This window comes from Actinia tenebrosa, unplaced genomic scaffold (genome assembly GCF_029948245.1).
Source record: "Actinia tenebrosa isolate PJP-AT-01 unplaced genomic scaffold, QUT_ActTen_1.0 PGA_scaffold16__25_contigs__length_10494907, whole genome shotgun sequence".
NCBI classification, from domain to species: Eukaryota; Metazoa; Cnidaria; class Anthozoa; order Actiniaria; family Actiniidae; genus Actinia; species Actinia tenebrosa.
Window position 1 is genome coordinate 1,671,177 of NW_028292576.1, and position 18,818 is coordinate 1,689,994.

Consider the following 18,818-nt stretch of genomic DNA (forward strand, 5'->3'; position numbering starts at 1 on the left):
TTATCGTGATACAAGTAAACATTGATCTTTCATAAAATGTAAAAACATTTTTCGGCCAGCATGTTTTAGGCATATTGTGACTCCGCCAAATCTCAGCATTTCCCGAGTTGTCAAATTGAAAATGAAAATCGCCTGTTGTTACGTCCCTCAAATTTCTACTCTATATTGACACAGAATTATGTTTAAACCCGAGATAAGATATTTTAAGGTATTTTTTTGAACACATTCCACAAGTGGGATCAGAAAAAGAAAAAAATCGTTCATTTGTGGTTGGTTTTGTAAGAAATTTGTATGTTGAATTAGCCATGAATTAAGAGAAAACAATGCGAACGCTTATTTCAAGTAATTGAAGACAAATTTCCACTTGTAAGATCAATAAATCAATAAAGATACATTGCTTTAGTTTTAATTGCATTGAATTTCCAAGAAAGAGCTGTAAATTTAGCAATAGAGAGCATTAAATACAACAAATTGAACAGACCTTTGATTGACCTTATTCACATCAGCTTTGCACGATGGGGAAAACAATGTGATTCTACAAGCAATCAACATGACAAGTCTTCATGATCAATTCCTCTACCAACGATTGTCCCAAGGATTAGTTTGTAGTTAGGTATGATTCTTGCAGCATAATTGTTGTGTTCGAGCGAAAAAAAGCGTTATGTTAACACCAACATTATGCAGAGTTGGTTTTGTTTCACGGTAGTCTTAGAAATGAGGCCGCTGACCAGCAAAACAAATGAGCTGTCAAATGCACATGTTTGGAAATTGTTTCAATTGCAAAGTGAAGCAATGAGAGTTTGCTTTATTGTTGATAAAAAGTGCGGCGAATCGCGAGGTTCGTCCCATTTAGCTAGATTGACTGAATGTGCTGATATAAAACGACATCTTCTACATATCACCTCTCTCGGGAAGAATTGACTGAATATGAACTTAGTGACTTGTCAGAAATTAGCAGGGGTAAGGGGGGAAGGGAGGGGGGGGGGTGGGAATTTTGAATTTGGGGTTGGAAATGGGGTGACCCATCCCAGCAATGGGAATGAAATTATCCTCCTTACCCTCCCCTTGGGCCTAGCATAAAATACCATGGCCCTCCCCTCTCATGCAAATGATATATCTAGTTCTTGCAATAAGAAGAGAAACTAACTGTCAAAGAGTTGTTAACGTTGTTGAAATCATTGCGCCCCAGCAACCGGTGAATAATGGCACAGAGTCCTATTGGCCCATTGTCCCTCCATTTTGAAGGGATAAGTGGACTATTCAAGGCACAAAATCCATGTGTCCAACTTGCTTTTGACAAAGGATTATTCACATTTAAAGAATCCCAAGATATCATCAAGCAATATTTATGCTTCAATCTTAGTGAAAATGACGATGATCATGCTCATATAGCAGTTCTGATGGTGATGCGGATGCTAAAAATAGTGATCATGAGGAAAGCTAAAAAACTCTATTAAAACAAAAACAAGTATATTCATAATCTAAGAATTTTCAGGACATTTGATACAAGTTAAGGATGGTGCCTACTATTGTCCACGCGCACACGTACTGCGCATCTACATTCGAGGAATTTCAAAATTTATTACTCGAATTGCACAAAATAAAACGTTTATTTTCTATAAAAGTTAAACAGAAAACGATCTTAAATAACCCAGGCTTGTTAAAGAGATAATTTGCTAAGGTTTAAGTATTATTGACAAAGAATCATAAGGTTTTTTGGGCAAGTTTCAGTGAAAAAATGACAGACTCATAGTTCTAAAAACCAAATCCTTTCAATAATGAAGCTTTTTACCGTTTGTTTAGATTTAATCCTATAAAACTTGAATAAAAACAAACAAGAAATACATATGAAATTGAAAATTTACCATTTATTAATATCTAGGTGTGTAATTATAGTTTTGAAAATCTTTTTTTGGTCGCTAAACACCTTCATCATGAAATTATTTTACTTTGGGGTTCTCAATCTAAAAAATCATCTTATTACGTACCAAATATTTCAGAAATTCCTTTCTGCTGTTAAGTAAAAAGTCGATAGTAACTTCACTTCAAACCCAATAGTCTTCCTGGAACTATAAAGCTTATAAATATCGAGTTTTTCTCTGTGTTTTTTGCTTGCATGGCAGGAAGCAGCATGTTTAGCTTGACGTGCTTCACGGTTGGCTTCATGGCAAGATGGCGGTAGGACGTGCTGTACTTAGATGCGTCCTCATATACCTTATTCCCTTCACTATCTTACACAATTACGGATGGAAACGAAACCTTTACTTATTTGATAGCTGTATCTACAGGTTTTCAGAAGGAATTACTAAGCAGAGTTCTGATAGCGATGGTTTTTGCTGTCAAATGTCCATGTGTGAACTTCACAATAGACGCCATTTTGAGCTCCTATGAGCGCCTTCTCGGAAACATTATGGACGTCGAATAAGTAGATACCCGAACAGCCAATCTACATTCCAGCTCATTTGACTGTTAATAAGTTGGGATATAAACTTGAATCCTGGCCCAAGTTCCGTAAAACCAAAGTGCAATATCTGCTCTAGAACCATCGCCCGAAATCATCGGTCGCTCGACTGCAATTCATGTAGAGGTAAATCTCACATCAAGTGTGGTAAAGTTACACCGAAACTATTCAAACAGTTGCAAAGAAATGACCCGATGATATGGTCATGTTCCGAATGCATTAGTAAGCCTACTGTAGGATGTGATGTGGATTTGTCAGCCCTTCCTTTTACCTCCGTGTCGGATTTGTCATCCTTCACCGATGAACAAGCTGCTCAAGCCGATGCCACCCAGTATGATCAAGAAAGTCAGCAAGATCTATCAGATCTGGTAAAACAACTAGAAGCCAGCTCAAACAAGGATTTAAGAGTAGCACACTTAAATATATGTAGTCTGAGGAATAAGATCGAGGAGCTTAAATGTTTACAACTTCTGTGCAGATTTGAAGTGATAGCGATCACCGAAACTCATCTTGACAAATCTGTCCCCGATACAGCGATAGATATTCCTGGAATGAAGTTTGTGAGACTAGATCGGAAAGGACGTAGAGGTGGAGGATGTATACTTTATTACGCGGAACACTTACAAGCAATTCATCGCAAGGATCTATCTACAACTGGAGTAGAGGCGGTCTGGTTGCAAGTCAAATTCCCAAGTACTTCTGTTCTGTTTTCAGTGATATACAGACCACCAGATGCGAGTCAATTCTTCGACCTCATCGTATCCCCTTTGGAAAAGGCTTGGTTAAAAACATCTAATATAGTCCTATTGGGGGATTTTAACTGTGATTTTAAAGAAGATTCTGGGCTAAATATTAACACCGAAAAACTACGTTCCATTTTCGAGATGTTTAATATGCAGAATGTCGTAGTGGAAAACACAAGAATCACTTCAACATCACGTTCTTTAATCGATCTTATTGTTACGACAAGAAAAGATCTCATTAGTACCAGTGGAGTTTTCCCTTTGGGCATTTCAGATCACAACTTAATATATGCGACAATGAGACTGAAGAACAAAAGACCGCCACCAAAATACATCAAGACAAGGGACTACAAGAATCTTAACTTGGATAATTTTAGAAATGACATTGAAACTGCGCCATTTCATATCGCCTCAGTTTTTAACGATCCAGATGATGTTTTGTGGGCTTGGCAGAAACTGTTTACTAATATTTGTGATGAACACACTCCTTGGAAAGAGGTAAAGATTAGAAGCAAGTCTGCACCGTGGATAACGAATGACATTCGTTTTAAAATCAACCGAAGATACAAGCTGTTTAAAGCGGCTATATCTACGAGATCTCCTGAGTTGTGGAAGGAGTACAGGAAGGCTCGGAACGAAGTTACTTCAGCCTTAAGGAAAGCCAAAGCAACCTATTTTAATCAGATGTTCAATAAAGTCAAAAAATCAAGTGCTTACTGGAATTTAATTAATAAGGCCACAAATCGCACAGTCTGCAAAAGTAAAATTGGCCCTCTCAAAAAAGATGATGGTACTCTCGTATTGACAGACAAGGAGAAAGCTCAGCTGATGAATTCTTATTTTGCTACGATTGGGGAAAACTTAGTAAATACGCTACCAGCATCTGAAGATAACTGTCAACATGATGACGTAGTACTGCAGCATCAACCATCACCATTAGCGATGACATTAATTTCTCACCGCACAGTCCATGAAAAGATCAGTAAACTTAAAGCTAACAAGTCAACCGGACCTGATGGTATCTCACCCAAGATTCTTAAACTTGTGGGAAACGCCATAGTTCCATCACTTGTTGACATTTACAGATATAGCATTGACCACACGACAGTTTTCACGGCTTGGAAGACCGCAAGGCTGACACCAATCTTTAAAAAGGACGATGATACTGACTGTGGTAACTATCGGCCTGTCTCTTTACTTAGTGTCCCGAGTAAGATCTTGGAAAGTGAGGTTAACGACAGACTGGTGCAGCATGTCTTTAAGAACAATAATCTAATCTCAGAAAGGCAATGGGCATATCGTGCTGGATATTCAACAGAACTGTTGTTGGTTTATTTGACGGAGATGTGGAGAAAGGCCGTAGACTCGGGTAAGGTCGTGGCAGTAGCCTTTATCGATTTCAAAAAGGCGTTCGATAGCGTTTCGCACGACATCTTGGGGCATAAATTGGAAAATAATTTCGGCATCAAAGGTGGCCTATTAGAGTGGATGAAGAGTTATCTAGAAGGAAGACAGCAATTTACTGTGTTGAATGGAGTTACATCTGAACTGCTGCCAGTGTCTACCGGAATTCCTCAAGGATCCGTGTTAGGTCCAACACTCTTTACACTATTTGCTAACGATTTACCATCTGTTGTTGTCTCAGGATCGTCGTATATGTATGCAGATGACACAACAATTTTCTGTATCGGCGAATCTGCAGATATTGCTGTCTCTCATCTCAATAAAGCCTTACGAGAAGTTTATAGCTGGTGCTTGGTCAACCGTTTAACACCACATCCAGGAAAAAGCGAAGTGATGATAATTAGCAGGAAGACCATTACTGGACCGTTAGCTCCTGTGCTTCTGGGCAACTCAGTTTTACGATACGTTTCAGAAACGCGTCTTCTGGGTATGACTGTGGACGACAAGCTTAGTTGGGTACCACATGCGTTGGAACTAAAGAAGAACTTTGTCAACAAATTAGAACTGCTAAAACGTTCAAGATTTCTACCTAAGGATATCTTACGGAACTTCTACTTTAGAGTAATTTTGCCCTCTGTAAAATATGGCTTAGTTTTATGGGGTTCGTGCTGTAATTCAGAAATTTTCAATTCCATTGAGAGATTACATTGTAGGGCAGCTAGGATTATCTTCAATTTACCCAAAGATATGGCGTCATCTGATGTACTTGCATTTGACAAATGGACAACAATTAAGTTAGATTATAAATTAGAAATATTTAAGATTTTTCATAAAGCAAGCAATCGTAGTCTACCAGAATCTTTATCAGAAAGTATTTTTATAAAGCGCAATAGTAAATATTCTTTACGCGGAAATGAAACTCTCGCAATTCCAAGGTTTGAAAGCAGATTTTTAAAGGACTCATTGGTGTATCGAGGCTCAGTTCTATGGAATCTAATAATTTGTAATATTGATAAGGTAACACATTCAAATTTTAAGGACATCAAAGTACAGCTCAGTGCCAAGGACTATTTTATAAATTTCAATTTTGACTCTACTGCCTCGACGTCTCGCTTTAGAAAAAAGGACTTTGTATATATGTAACATTATTTTTATTATGGAGTGAATGTAACTGCGCGGGCTGTTGGACTCGCTATGGGTGGCGGGTGCTGTTCAGATGAGGTGAATGCCTATTGACACGGTGTTCACCGCATTTGTCTGTGTTTTCTGCCCCTGGCGGGTCTAATAGCTTGCGCAGTTTGTGTATGTGAATGTGTGTGAGAATTATATATAAGATATTTAAAGTTACCTAAGTTAATTAGCTATATTTTTACAGATTCATACTTATATTATATTTTTATTTATTTAATTTATTTTATGCACGACCCCACAAGCTTTTAGCTTTAAATTTTATCGTGTTTAAATAAAGGTATTCTATTCTATTCTATTCTATTCTACGTGCAAACGCACCAAAAACAGAGTTTGTCACGCCGTTTTTTATGCTGTGTAACGCTTGTCATGCATTCGGCATCAGATTTATCCCTAATAATGTTCTTTAAAAATTCGTATCTCTTAAGGACGGTGCCTACTATTGTCTACGTGCACACGTACTGCGCATCTACATTCGAGGAATTTCAAAATTTATTACTCGAATTGCACGAAACAAAACGTTTATTTTCAATAAAAGTTAAAGCAGAAAACGATCTTAAGTAACCCAGGCTTGTTAAAGAGATAATTTGCTAAGGTTTAAGTATTATTGACAAAGAATCATAAGTTTTTTGGGCAAGTTTTGAAAAAATGACAGACTCATAGTTCTAAAAAACCAAATCCTTTCAATAATAAAGCTTTTTACCGTTTCTTTAGATTTAATCCTATAAAACTTGAATAAAAACAAGCAAGAAATACATATGAAATTGAAAATTTACCATTTATTAATATCTAGGTGTGTAATTATAGTTTTGAAAATCCTTTTTTGGTCGCTAAACACTTTCATCATGAAATTATTTTACTTTGGGGTTCTCAATCTAAAAAATCATCTTATTACGTACCAAATATTTCAGAAATTCCTTTCTGCTGTTAAGTAAAAAGTCGATAATAACTTCACTTCAAACCCAATAGTCTTCCTGGAACTATAAAGCTTATAAATATCGAGTTTTTCTCTGTGTTTTTTGCTTGCATGGCAGGAAGCAGCATGTTTAGCTTGACGTGCAAACGCGCCAAAAACAGAGTTTGTCACGTCGTTTTGTATGCTGTGTAACGCTTGTCACGCATTCGGCATAAGATTTATCCCTAATAATGTTCTTTAAAAATTAGTATCTCTTAAAAACGCCTGGATACCCCTATTTTTTCTTCGTTTAAATGATAGAGTAAATGCTAAATTAGCCTCGTGAAATGAAATTTATAAAAAATAATTGGTTTTGAAAAGAATATGGACACAATCTTTATGTACCTACTGATCGAAAATAGGGAGCACGAAGCTAAAAAAATTATATTTATTATAGCCAACTATTAAAGTCATGGTAGAATTGGGTATATTTTAGTAAAGAAACAAAGTGTCAGTCATTTAGGACGATTTAAATTAGAAATTTCTCAAAATCTTTTGAAAAAAAAAATATTTTCCTGGTGTTAGTAAAATCATGACGTCATCACTTTTTAACGATTTTTAAGCCTTATTATTTCTTTTAAATGCATGGTGACCCCTACTTTTCTAACCAGAATTTGACAACCCTTTGATAGGTTAAAATAATTCACATAGTCATTTAAAAAAATAATTGATTCTCAATTAGTAGGCACCGTCCTTAAAAACGCCTGGATACCCCTATTTTTTCTTCGTTTAAATGATGGAGTAAATGCTAAATTAGCCTCGTGAAATGAAATTTATAAAAAATAATTGGTTTTGAAAAGAATATGGACACAATCTTTATGTACCTACTGATCGAAAATAGGGAGCACGAAGCTAAAAAATTATATATATTATAGCCAACTATTAAAGTCATGGTAGAAATTGGATATATTTTAGTAAAGAAACAAAGTGTCAGTAATTTAGGACGATTTAAATTAGAAATTTCTCAAAATCTTTTGAAAAAATTTTTTTTTTCCTGGCGTTAGTAAAATCATGACGTCATCACTTTTTAACGATTTTTAAGCCTTATTATTTCTTTTAAATGCATGGTGACCCCTACTTTTCTAACCAGAATTTGACAACCCTTTGATAGGTTAAAATAATTCACATAGTCATTTAAAAAAATAATTGATTCTCAATTAGTAGGCACCGTCCTTAATCTATTTAAAATAGTACTTCACAGTTCATACATCCGATATGCTTTGTTGTTGTTGTGGTTACTTAAACCAAATATAGCCCTAATTTTGTTCATACTGTGAACCAACAACTGTATGATGCTGAAGCATAAATTTGAATGACCCTCCCGGGGTGGGGGGGGGGGGGGTACTCCCCTATATTTGTTATACGGGTATGTGCCGCCCTATAGGGTATGGTTTTTCGGCTTTTGGGTCTGGGGTTTGGTATCATTTTTTGACATTTTGTCTGGGATAGGGTATCATTTTTGTCTGAGATAGGGTTACGATTTGATCGTTTTTGTCTGGCGAATAGGCTACACTTTCTGACGACACAAAAATGATAAAAATGTTAGTAAATATTGATTGCAATCTATTGAATAACTGTCATTTCCGTCTTTTCGTCTGGGATAGGGTGTACAATTCTTAGTTGTAGTCTGGGCTAGGGTATGTAAAATCAAAATTTTAAAGTTCATATTCAGTCAATTCTTCCCGAGAGAGGTGATAGGTTAAGAAGATGTCGTTTTATATCATCAGCACATTCAGTCAATCTAGCTAAATGGGACGAACCTCGCGATTCGCCGCACTTTTTATCAACAATAAAGCAAACTCTCATTGCTTCACTTTGCAATTGAAACAATTTCCAAACATGTGCATTTGACAGCTCATTCGTTTTGCTGGTCAGCGGCCTCATTTCTAAGACTACCGTGAAACAAAACCAACTCTGCATAATGTTGGTGTTAACATAACGCTTTTTTTCGCTCGAACACAACAATTATGCTGCAAGAATCATACCTAACTACAAACTAATCCTTGGGACAATCGTTGGTAGAGGAATTGATCATGAAGACTTGTCATGTTGATTGCTTGTAGAATCACATTGTTTTCCCCATCGTGCAAAGCTGATGTGAATAAGGTCAATCAAAGGTCTGTTCAATTTGTTGTATTTAATGCTCTCTATTGCTAAATTTACAGCTCTTTCTTGGAAATTCAATGCAATTAAAACTAAAGCAATGTATCTTTATTGATTTATTGATCTTACAAGTGGAAATTTGTCTTCAATTACTTGAAATAAGCGTTCGCATTGTTTTCTCTTAATTCATGGCTAATTCAACATACAAATTTCTTACAAAACCAACCACAAATGAACGATTTTTTTCTTTTTCTGATCCCACTTGTGGAATGTGTTCAAAAAAATACCTTAAAATATCTTATCTCGGGTTTAAACATAATTCTGTGTCAATATAGAGTAGAAATTTGAGGGACGTAACAACAGGCGATTTTCATTTTCAATTTGACAACTCGGGAAATGCTGAGATTTGGCGGAGTCACAATATGCCTAAAACATGCTGGCCGAAAAATGTTTTTACATTTTATGAAAGATCAATGTTTACTTGTATCACGATAAAAATACTAGAGTTATAGAGCGATCCACTTTTGAGATTTGAATTTTTATCTTTTGTCATAATTTTGCTCGTCACTAAATGTCAAATATAGTGCAAAAGTAGCGTACATTTTCTCCAAATAAAATACTTCTTCTTGAAGCTTTTAATATGTCAGGTTATTCCTCAGATGTGTATCTACCAGCATGTAAAAGTATTTAATTTTGTGCGCATTTTTAAAAGAGATACAAAGCCTCAAATTTTATTCAAATTACGTTACCAGGTGGTGTCCAAAAACTTAATTTTTGCCCGAAACTTGACCCCCCTTGAACTTAGCGAATTTGTGACGACATTCAAAATAAAATGCATTTTAATGCTACCAGTAGGAAAGGCTTTCTGTACATAAAGTTTGAAAGAAATCTGAGACCCCATGCAATTTGGTCTGGTGATTCTTAGGGACACAGCCTCTTAAAACAAAAAGAATCTTTATTTTTTTAGGGCAATTAGAGCCTCAAGCAGCCTTATACTGCATATGCAAAGGGCCTGAAGATCACAGGTATTTACATTTACTTTGATATCCACCCAACAGAGTACTTAAATTTATGTTTATTTGGTTCATTACTCAATCATTTGAATGTTATGGGCAGTCAGTCAAACAAAAATATTTTTTCCGGCTGTTTGTACTTATACCATTTAATCAATCTTTATTTTTTCTAGGTTTATAATATGCTGCGATTCCTGTGAAAACTGGTTTCATGGAGAGTGTATGGGCTTAACATTTGAAGAGAGTAAACTCCTGCAACTATTGCAATAAGTGTATCAATTGAAGTTTATCAACATGTAAAATAAAATGTTCGAAAAAATCCAGGACATTGTAGTCAAGTATCATGGTATCAAAGCAGTGTTTAAAATGTTCTTTCCCAGTGTTTCAAGATATATTCTACTGATTAAAAGCTCCTTTAAATTCCATACTTTCAATCACTTTCCTTGGTATCTTGCTTCACCAAGAAAGAACCAGCTACTATTAAATTATTTGAAATGGTGGGAGATTGTTGGGTACGATAAACTAAACCAGGGGACTTTGCAATTAAAGATTCCCTTACCCCCAGGGGTAATCGTAGAAGATTGTTTCTAGCATTTTACAATCCCCCTGGTTAGCCCCGGGTTAGCCCCCAGGGACGCCGCTGATAGGTGCATAAATCTTACCACTGCCACGAAATTGCAAGTCGGCGTACGGTAGCCACTGCGTTTCCCAAAACGAGTCCCATTTTCTGGCAAACACAACCCTGAAATTTCGTGGATAAAACAAGGTTATTTTAAAATTCATGATGCTTAAAATAAATATAAATAACTTCTTTTCATATTTTTTTAGTTTATAGAAGCATGATTACCTGCAGAATTGTGGGCGAAATAAAATAAATCTGTCGAGCAACAACTAATCAACAAAGACATCCAATTTTTAAGCTACAAGATGGATGACCACGATGCAATAAAACCCGCAAAGGTATTATGGTATTGAACCACAGGTAGACCAACACTCAATTGCAACGGTCTAGCAAAAGTCTACTGTGTACAAGAATCTAAACCATAGCTTTTAATAAATTCGTTTGACAGACATTCTTGAATCAAAACTTCTGTCAAACCGTAGTTAACAGCTGATAGTTATTAACTATGTCGTAACATTTTGGAAATCGAGCCACAATTTATTGCGGAGCAAAGTTTGCACGGCGTTTACATAAATTACTTTGTACTCCCCCTCCGGAGCCGGTTTCCCTGAGATTTAAGTAAATGATTTAATGATTATGATTTAAGGATTTATAATTTTTCATCACATGCACTGAGTTCTAGGAGCTGACCCTAAAAATCGGTCGATGGTGCTTGGTAGCTTAACTAATTGAGAACAAATCGTGCTAGAAATATTTCAAAGTTTCAAATAAAATAATTCTGAACAAGAGAACAGAGTACGCATGTACAATTGTACATGACCAAAACCTGTTTTTCTAGAAAAGTACAGTAGATTTGCAGTGTTGTTTACTACAAAAAGTACTTCCCAAATCAAAATAAAGAGGTTTCACTTATATTTGTTGTTAGAAAAAGGTTTAGCAATTAAGTTTGATGATAATTTATGAATTTATATAGCGCCTTTTCTATATGAATATAATCAAAGGCGCTTTATATTAAGTTTCTATCTCTAGAATGTCTTTCCCTAATATTTTCCCTTGGTTATATGTTTCCCTTTTACAATTGCATTGCGGCCGTATATTATTGTTTATATCGTTCGCCTACATCGTTCTCGAAGCTCTTTCATGCACTGGTGGAGTAAAGTTTCTGAAAATTCGATGTTCCAAGGTCTTCCAATTCCCAAAGTTCCCTTTCTTTCATTCCTCCGCAAATTGGTTGAATTTTTCAGAGAGATATCTTTCAGATATTATGACTTTTCGGTCGTCCAACTTTTAGACATCGCAACTGTCGAATCTTCCTAGGATTCGTTGCCAAATTTTTAAAAAAAAACTCATGCAAAACATAAAATGACTACGTAACATTATCTTATGATTATCGTGAAACGTCTAGCAGGAAGGCAAGACCGATGGAACAGGATTTTCAAACTTCGCCTACAAAACCACCGGGTCACGGTAAAACGCTGAAACGTTAAGTCCGGAAAGTCCGGAAAATGAGGAAAGTGGATCGTTGCTAAAGGTACATAAGAGTGACCACGAATGACTACGAGTTCACCTGTACTTGTTCATCAGTATCTACCATGGCTTTCGAACTGAACGGTTGTTCGCTAAACGTAAGTGTTTTAAATGTTACTAAAAAGATAATTCCTGACACCAATGATCAACCACTACAAATCAGAATACAGAGCCCAAAAGTGGCTAGGCGCTCTTACTACACTGGAGTATGATGATGATGAAATCGAAGCGGACAGCCTTGCACTCCTGCAAACATGGAAGAACATTTCAGACATAGTGCTTAATGTGAACACAAGCATGAGACAGCAATTTTTACCAACTGCAACTTACAAGAAATACAAGCTACAACAAGCATGTTGAGGAAATTAAATGTAAAATGTGTGGCCAAAAACAAGAATCAGTATCTCACATAGTGTGTAATTGCTCGATGATTGCACAAAGTGCTTGACAAGATACTAAGACCATTCTATCACTACGTACTCCATCTGTATGACTTTGAAAACGATCACTCTAAACCATGGTACGAACAAAGATCTCCATCAGCAGTGATAGAAAATGATAAAAGCTAAAATTATGTGAAACACTGCATTCCATCTCCCAGCCCCACCAGAAGACGGGGCAAATAAGTTCGACATGGTCATCCATGACATAGAAAAAAAGGATGGCTCCTGCTTGAAGGCACCGTGTGCGGTATAGGAAAGATAGCAGACAGAACGAACAAGAAACAAAGGAAATACAGTAGACTTACATACGAAGCGGAATAAAACAAATGGACCCTTAGCACGAAGTCACACAAGTTAACATAGTATTTGACTTTTTAGGGAACTATCATAAAGACCTAAAAACCCAAGTGCAAAATCACGTCACCTCGAGAAATACAGACATACAACAAGCACGCTCAAAGATGATAAGTGAGAGAGAAACCAGATATTTGCTGCTGAAAAGCCAAAATGGATCCTATCACCACAGAATGCGGAAATCGTAAGGCAATTTTATCGCTATTAGGCACTCTTGCAAGAAGGAACAATGGAAAAGAGAAGTTGTGTAATTGTTAGAATGATAAGGAATCACGATAAGATTTTACGAAAGACACTGATAGCAGCTTAGCCTAGGTTATCCCTCAAAGTTGTAAAGTGTAACTTATCAAACAGATCAAAATAAAAAATTTCATCCTAATAATAATAATAATAATAATAATAATAATAATAACAATAATAATAATAATAATAATAATGTTAATAATAATAATGTTAATAATAATAATAGTAAATGATGGTAATTGAACTGAGTGGAGTGCAATTTGGTCTGAAATCAAACGCGCGATTTGTAATTGCAAGTTTGATTTCAGACCAAAATTGCACGACACGAAGTTCAATTACCACCTAATCATATCCTTTTTGTAATCATACACAAGAAAAAGACACAATAAAGAGTGCAGAATAATCAATTTAATGTAGTAGAAGAACTAAATGCAAACGACAAGAACGAAAAAAAAAACTAAAAAAATGTTTTTGTTTTTGTTTTTTTTGTTGTTTTTTTTTTGTTTGATTTTGTTTGATTTTATTGTTAAAAATTTTTTTTTTCAGGATGCGATTAAGAGCTCCTAAGGATGCGATTTGGGAATTAATCACACTCCTTTGAACAATCAGATTGCAGGATTTGGTAGTGATTACAAAAAGGATATGATTATGATAATAATTTATAATAATAATTTATAATAATAATTTATAATAATAATTTATAATAATGATAATAACAATAATAGTAACAATAATAATAGACTCAACTTAGACTTGAGCTCACAAAACAACACCCAGGATACAAGATCTTGCAAGTGAAAGTCATTTTGGACGCTCTTAGAGGTAGCTCTCAAGAGATGGAGCCTGAGATGAAAAATATCTTTGGAGCAAGATACAAAGATGTATTACTTAGAATGCAGAAAGCGGTATTAAGCTGCACAGTGAACATTGCAAGAACATTCAAATTAATCACATCTTAAGGACATTTCAAACATTCTAAGTATTTAAACTGCATCTTAAGAACATTACAGTTATTTTAAGTTTAGTACATCTTATTATGAACATTATAAACATTTTAAGGGATTACCATCTTAAAGAACACTATATTATAAATATTTAAAAGCTACTATTAGAAATAAGACATTTTACGATATAGTTATATATGTATATATATATATATTTTTCTCTTCTATATAATTAGTTTTAAGTGATTGTATTATTAGTCCTGTTATATGCTGGTAGGTTACGAAATTTCGCCCTATCTAGCTTAAAACGTGTATACTGAATAATAATAATAATAATAATAATAATGATGATGATGATGATGATAATAATAATAATAATAATAATTACATAACATGACAGCTCTATGCCCAGAATATGTAAGCAGAAATAGGAGAAAGTCAATCACATCTTATGTGAATGTAGTAAACTCGCACAAGCTGACTAAAAGAGCAGAAACGATAGCGTCGCAAAGACTGATTTACTGGGAACTTGCCAAAACTGCATAAAGCGGTAGAGACCGTGAAACCCAGAATAATTCACTAACTGATAACATAAAGGTTTGACCCAAACAGTAGACGAGGGAAGACAAAACGCTGTAACCACAAGGTGCACTTACGGCCTGTAACTGCAAAACAAAAATCGTTACTCCGCCTGAACCTACAGAATTCGTCTTTTGGAGTCAGCCCATAACTACAAAAAGTGCCTTGCTGCATTTAAACCAGCCTGAAGCTACAGGGACAACAAACTTAAACGTACTTGCAACTAAAACTAAGTGAACTGTTATGAAACAGTTAAGTAGCTAGACGATAAATAAGAAAGCATGAAGAAAGGCAATTTCCTTTTCAATAAACAAGTTGTATTAATCATATAGGATTAATTAACAGATAATAAGTATTTTAGGACGTTTTTTAGGGTTAAAAAAATACAATATTCCCGCATAATATGAACAAAACGGAGCAACGTTTCTTTCTCTGTGCAGGGCCAACTTCATATAACAATGTATAAAGTTGAACAAAAACCTAGAACAATAGGTTTCCCAACCATTAGCTAACTATTCCGCTCCATTAACTATGACTGAGGCGACTCACTTTAAATATCCCAAACAAACAAAAAGCAACCAAAACCTATAAGAAATCGTTTTGCTGTTCTTGAACTCGTACGTGATTATAGAAGACTAGAAGAGCATATACAGTTGTGATCTTGACCGATTACTTGCCAGGTGTGGTAGATATTTCATGCTGTGGGTATCAAGTCAGCCGTGGACCATTCCGTAGACAGGGATTATTATAACAATAGATTGCATTGATAATATAATATATGCAAATGACTTTGAATGGTTAGGTACAGCCAGGTAAGTTCGTATTAGTGAGAGAGTGAAAACGTGTAGAGTGAAGTCTTAGGCCCTAGGATATAGGTAGACTATGAATTCACGAAAGCATTAGCGATGGCGATGGCGATGGCGATGGCGATGGCGATGGCGATGGCGATGGCGATGGTGATGGTGATGGTGATGGTGATGGTGATGGCGATGGCGATGGCGATGGCGATGGCGATGGCGATGGCGATGGCGATGGCGATGGCGCTGGCGATGGCGAGGGCGTGGCGATGGCGATGGCGATGGCGATGGCGATGGCGATGGCGATGGCGATGCGATGGCGATGGATGGCGATGGCGATGTGATGGCGAGAGGGATGGCGAAGTGATGGTGATGTGATGGTGATGTGGATGGTGGTGTGGGATGGTGATGGTGTGTGAGGTGATGGTGATGGTGAGGTGGTGGTGATGGTGATGGTGATGGTGGTGTGATGGGTGGTGGTGGTGATGGTGATGGTGATGGTGATGGTGATGGGTGGGTGGGTGATTGGCTGATGGGATGTTGATAGTGATAGTGATCAAAATTATATCAGAAATTATGGATTATCGTCCCTGATATTTTTTTTCGAGTTGTCTATCACTAGGGCTTTCTGGGGGAAAAAAATCAAGAAAGATATCCCGCCCTGTCTGATATACATTTTTCTTCGCGCGCGCCTTTGTTTCCCTATACAATTTTCCTATGGTATCTAGCCTAATGTTTTGCATATCATTAATTAGCACACAGGGAGCCCAATTTAGATTAAAGTGAATGGTGAAAATAAAATCGGAAAAATTAAATAATTAACGATTTCTTAAATTCGAGATCAAGATAATGTCCTCCGTAAATCAATAAAAAATGCAGTAGAACATTTTTTTTCGCGCGCGCCTTTGTTTCCCTATACAATTTTCCTATGATATCTAGCCTGATGTTGATCAATGTTGATCTTATGTTTAAATATATACTCTGACAAGGGAGTAAACTTCAGTCGCCATATTTGAACAAACAACTTACTTTGAACCACGATTTAATCGTCTTTTAAACCTCGAACTCCACAAAAAAACTTGATCAAAATAATCCCTACAATGGGGGATTCATTTATTTACTTCCTCCAAGATTTCTATGAGTGAAATTTTCGTGGAGAAAATTTTTCGCTTGCAGAAAACTTCTGCCATGTTGTCAAAGTTACTACCTGCGTAGGACTCGGGCGAGAACGAATTTCGACCTTACTACTCTCCCGCACAGGATTTTTGTAACGTGTACACGACCCACCACCAGCCACCCCACAGGGCTAGTTTTGTTCTTGAAAAATCCTTCCACAAAGTCCTCTATGGTAGACATTTTTTCGCTTTTTTGGTTGGTTTTACTTGTCAAATGAAAGATTACTACAGAAAAATCAACACGATGGCAGATTTAGTGAAAATTACGATGGATGTCTTTCATTTAACTTGAAATTTTGGAGATTTCCGTGTACTTTTTCAGGGCAAAACTGTATCATCATGAAAGCTGGTAAGCAAAAATCGATTCTTAATTTCTATGCTTTTCGTTTTAGAAGTCCTGAATGTAAGTGAAATTATTTTAAGGAATGAATTATCAGTTTAACTAACGCCAGTTTGGTTTCGTTGTTTTTATAGGGCCTGGCAAAAAATAAATGATTCAATAGTTGAGTAATCAAGCTCAGGAACGACGTATATCTTGTGTCCAGCTTATTTTCTGTTTTGTTACTAACAAAGTAAGCTTATCTATTTTATTACTTTCATTGCGGTAAAAATACTCTATACAAAAACGTAAAAATCTTAATATGGATAACAAAAGATCGTTAAGTAAAAGAAGCATGAAAATTTCACCCATAGAAATCTTGGAGGAAGAGCCAAAAGAGTTTTAAATAAATGAATCCCCCATCGTAGGGATCATTTTGATCAAGTTTTTTGTGGAGTTCGAGGTTTAAAAAACGATCAAATCGTGGTTCAAAGTGAGTTGTTTGTTCAAATATGGCGACTGAAGTTTCCTCCCTTGTCAGAGTATATATACATAAGATCAACATCAGATACAATAGGAAAATTGTATAGGAAAACAAAGGCGCGCGCGAAAAAAAAAGTTCTACTGCACTTTTTTATTAATATTTTTACTCTTTCGCATTACGGAGGACATTATCTTGATTTCGAATTTTAAAAAATTATTAATTATTTAATTTTTCCGATTTTATTTTCAGCATTCACTATTATCTAAATTGGGCTCCCTGTGATTAGCATATACCAACTTGTGTACTACCTAAGAACGCGCGCGCTCATTGGTTAATTGGAGTTGAATATTGTACGAAATTCACCTCTGAATCTCAGAATATTGAGTCGGGAACAAAATGGCATCTGGCGGCAATCGTTTTGCTACAATTTTCGATGAGAAATTGTAAAAATGAAAGTAAATGCCACTCCTATCAATACTAAAAAGGCAACGAAGTACTGGCCTATCAGTTTTGCTAAAGGCTTTGCTAAAAGTAAAGTTTCTGTTTGTTTGATTTTATTTAATTATTGTATATAAAAATAAGTTACTCTGTACAAAAGTTGGTATATGCTATAACAATTATTCGCTTCAGGCGCATTGAACATCGGGCAATATTTACCTCGCCGCTCGAAGACTCGTGTCTCGGTTAATATTTCCCGATATACACTTCGCCGAATTGCTAAATTTACTGAGTAAAATAGATATATGTATAAATGTATACTGCAATTTTTTTTTAGTTTAAACTAAATCAAGACTTTTGGAATTGATTCATTGTTTAATGCAACAAATCTGTTTCGTATGGTCGCAATGACCACACTCATCAGGGAAGTTAAAATGAATGACCGTTGGTGTAATCCGCTGGCATTTAAAATGAAAAAGGTTGCAATGTGACCAAAATAAATAAATAAATAAATAAAACCGAACTGTCACTTTGCAACCTTTATATATATATATGTGTGTGTGTGTGTGTGTGTATAGCCTTTTGCAAAAATTAAGGCCGATACCGAAATATCAATATATCGATATATTTCGACGTGCAACATGAGAAGGAAGTACTCGTTACCCGATTATATCCTACCCACGGACCCGCACAGAGTCATGTTCATACAGGTAGGCTAAGTTTGCTATTAGTGTTGATTTATCCTCAAAATACAGTAAAAAATAAAATTCAAAAAACAAACAAATAAATGTCTTAACTTGAGTATTGTCATAGTCGATTGCTATTGGACCATGAAACAATAGCTGGGGCGAGTTTGACTGTAAACCAACACTAATAGCCAGCTTCGGCTACCTGTGTGTTAATAACCAGAAACATGGAGACATTCACAGTGCATCTGAGGGTTCTAGACGAGTTTCTTAAAACTAAATTTTCACATTTCAACATAGAGAATGTTCCAAAATTCTCACTTCCAGAAGAAATGAAGTC

The 18,818-nt window shown here is 35.8% G+C and overlaps 1 pseudogene; it reads left to right on the top strand.

The window, feature by feature from the left end:
- Window positions 1-12,145: 12,145 nt before the first annotated feature.
- LOC148910538 (uncharacterized) lies at window positions 12,146-13,021 on the top strand (annotated as a pseudogene).
- The last annotated feature ends 5,797 nt before the right edge of the window (window positions 13,022-18,818 follow it).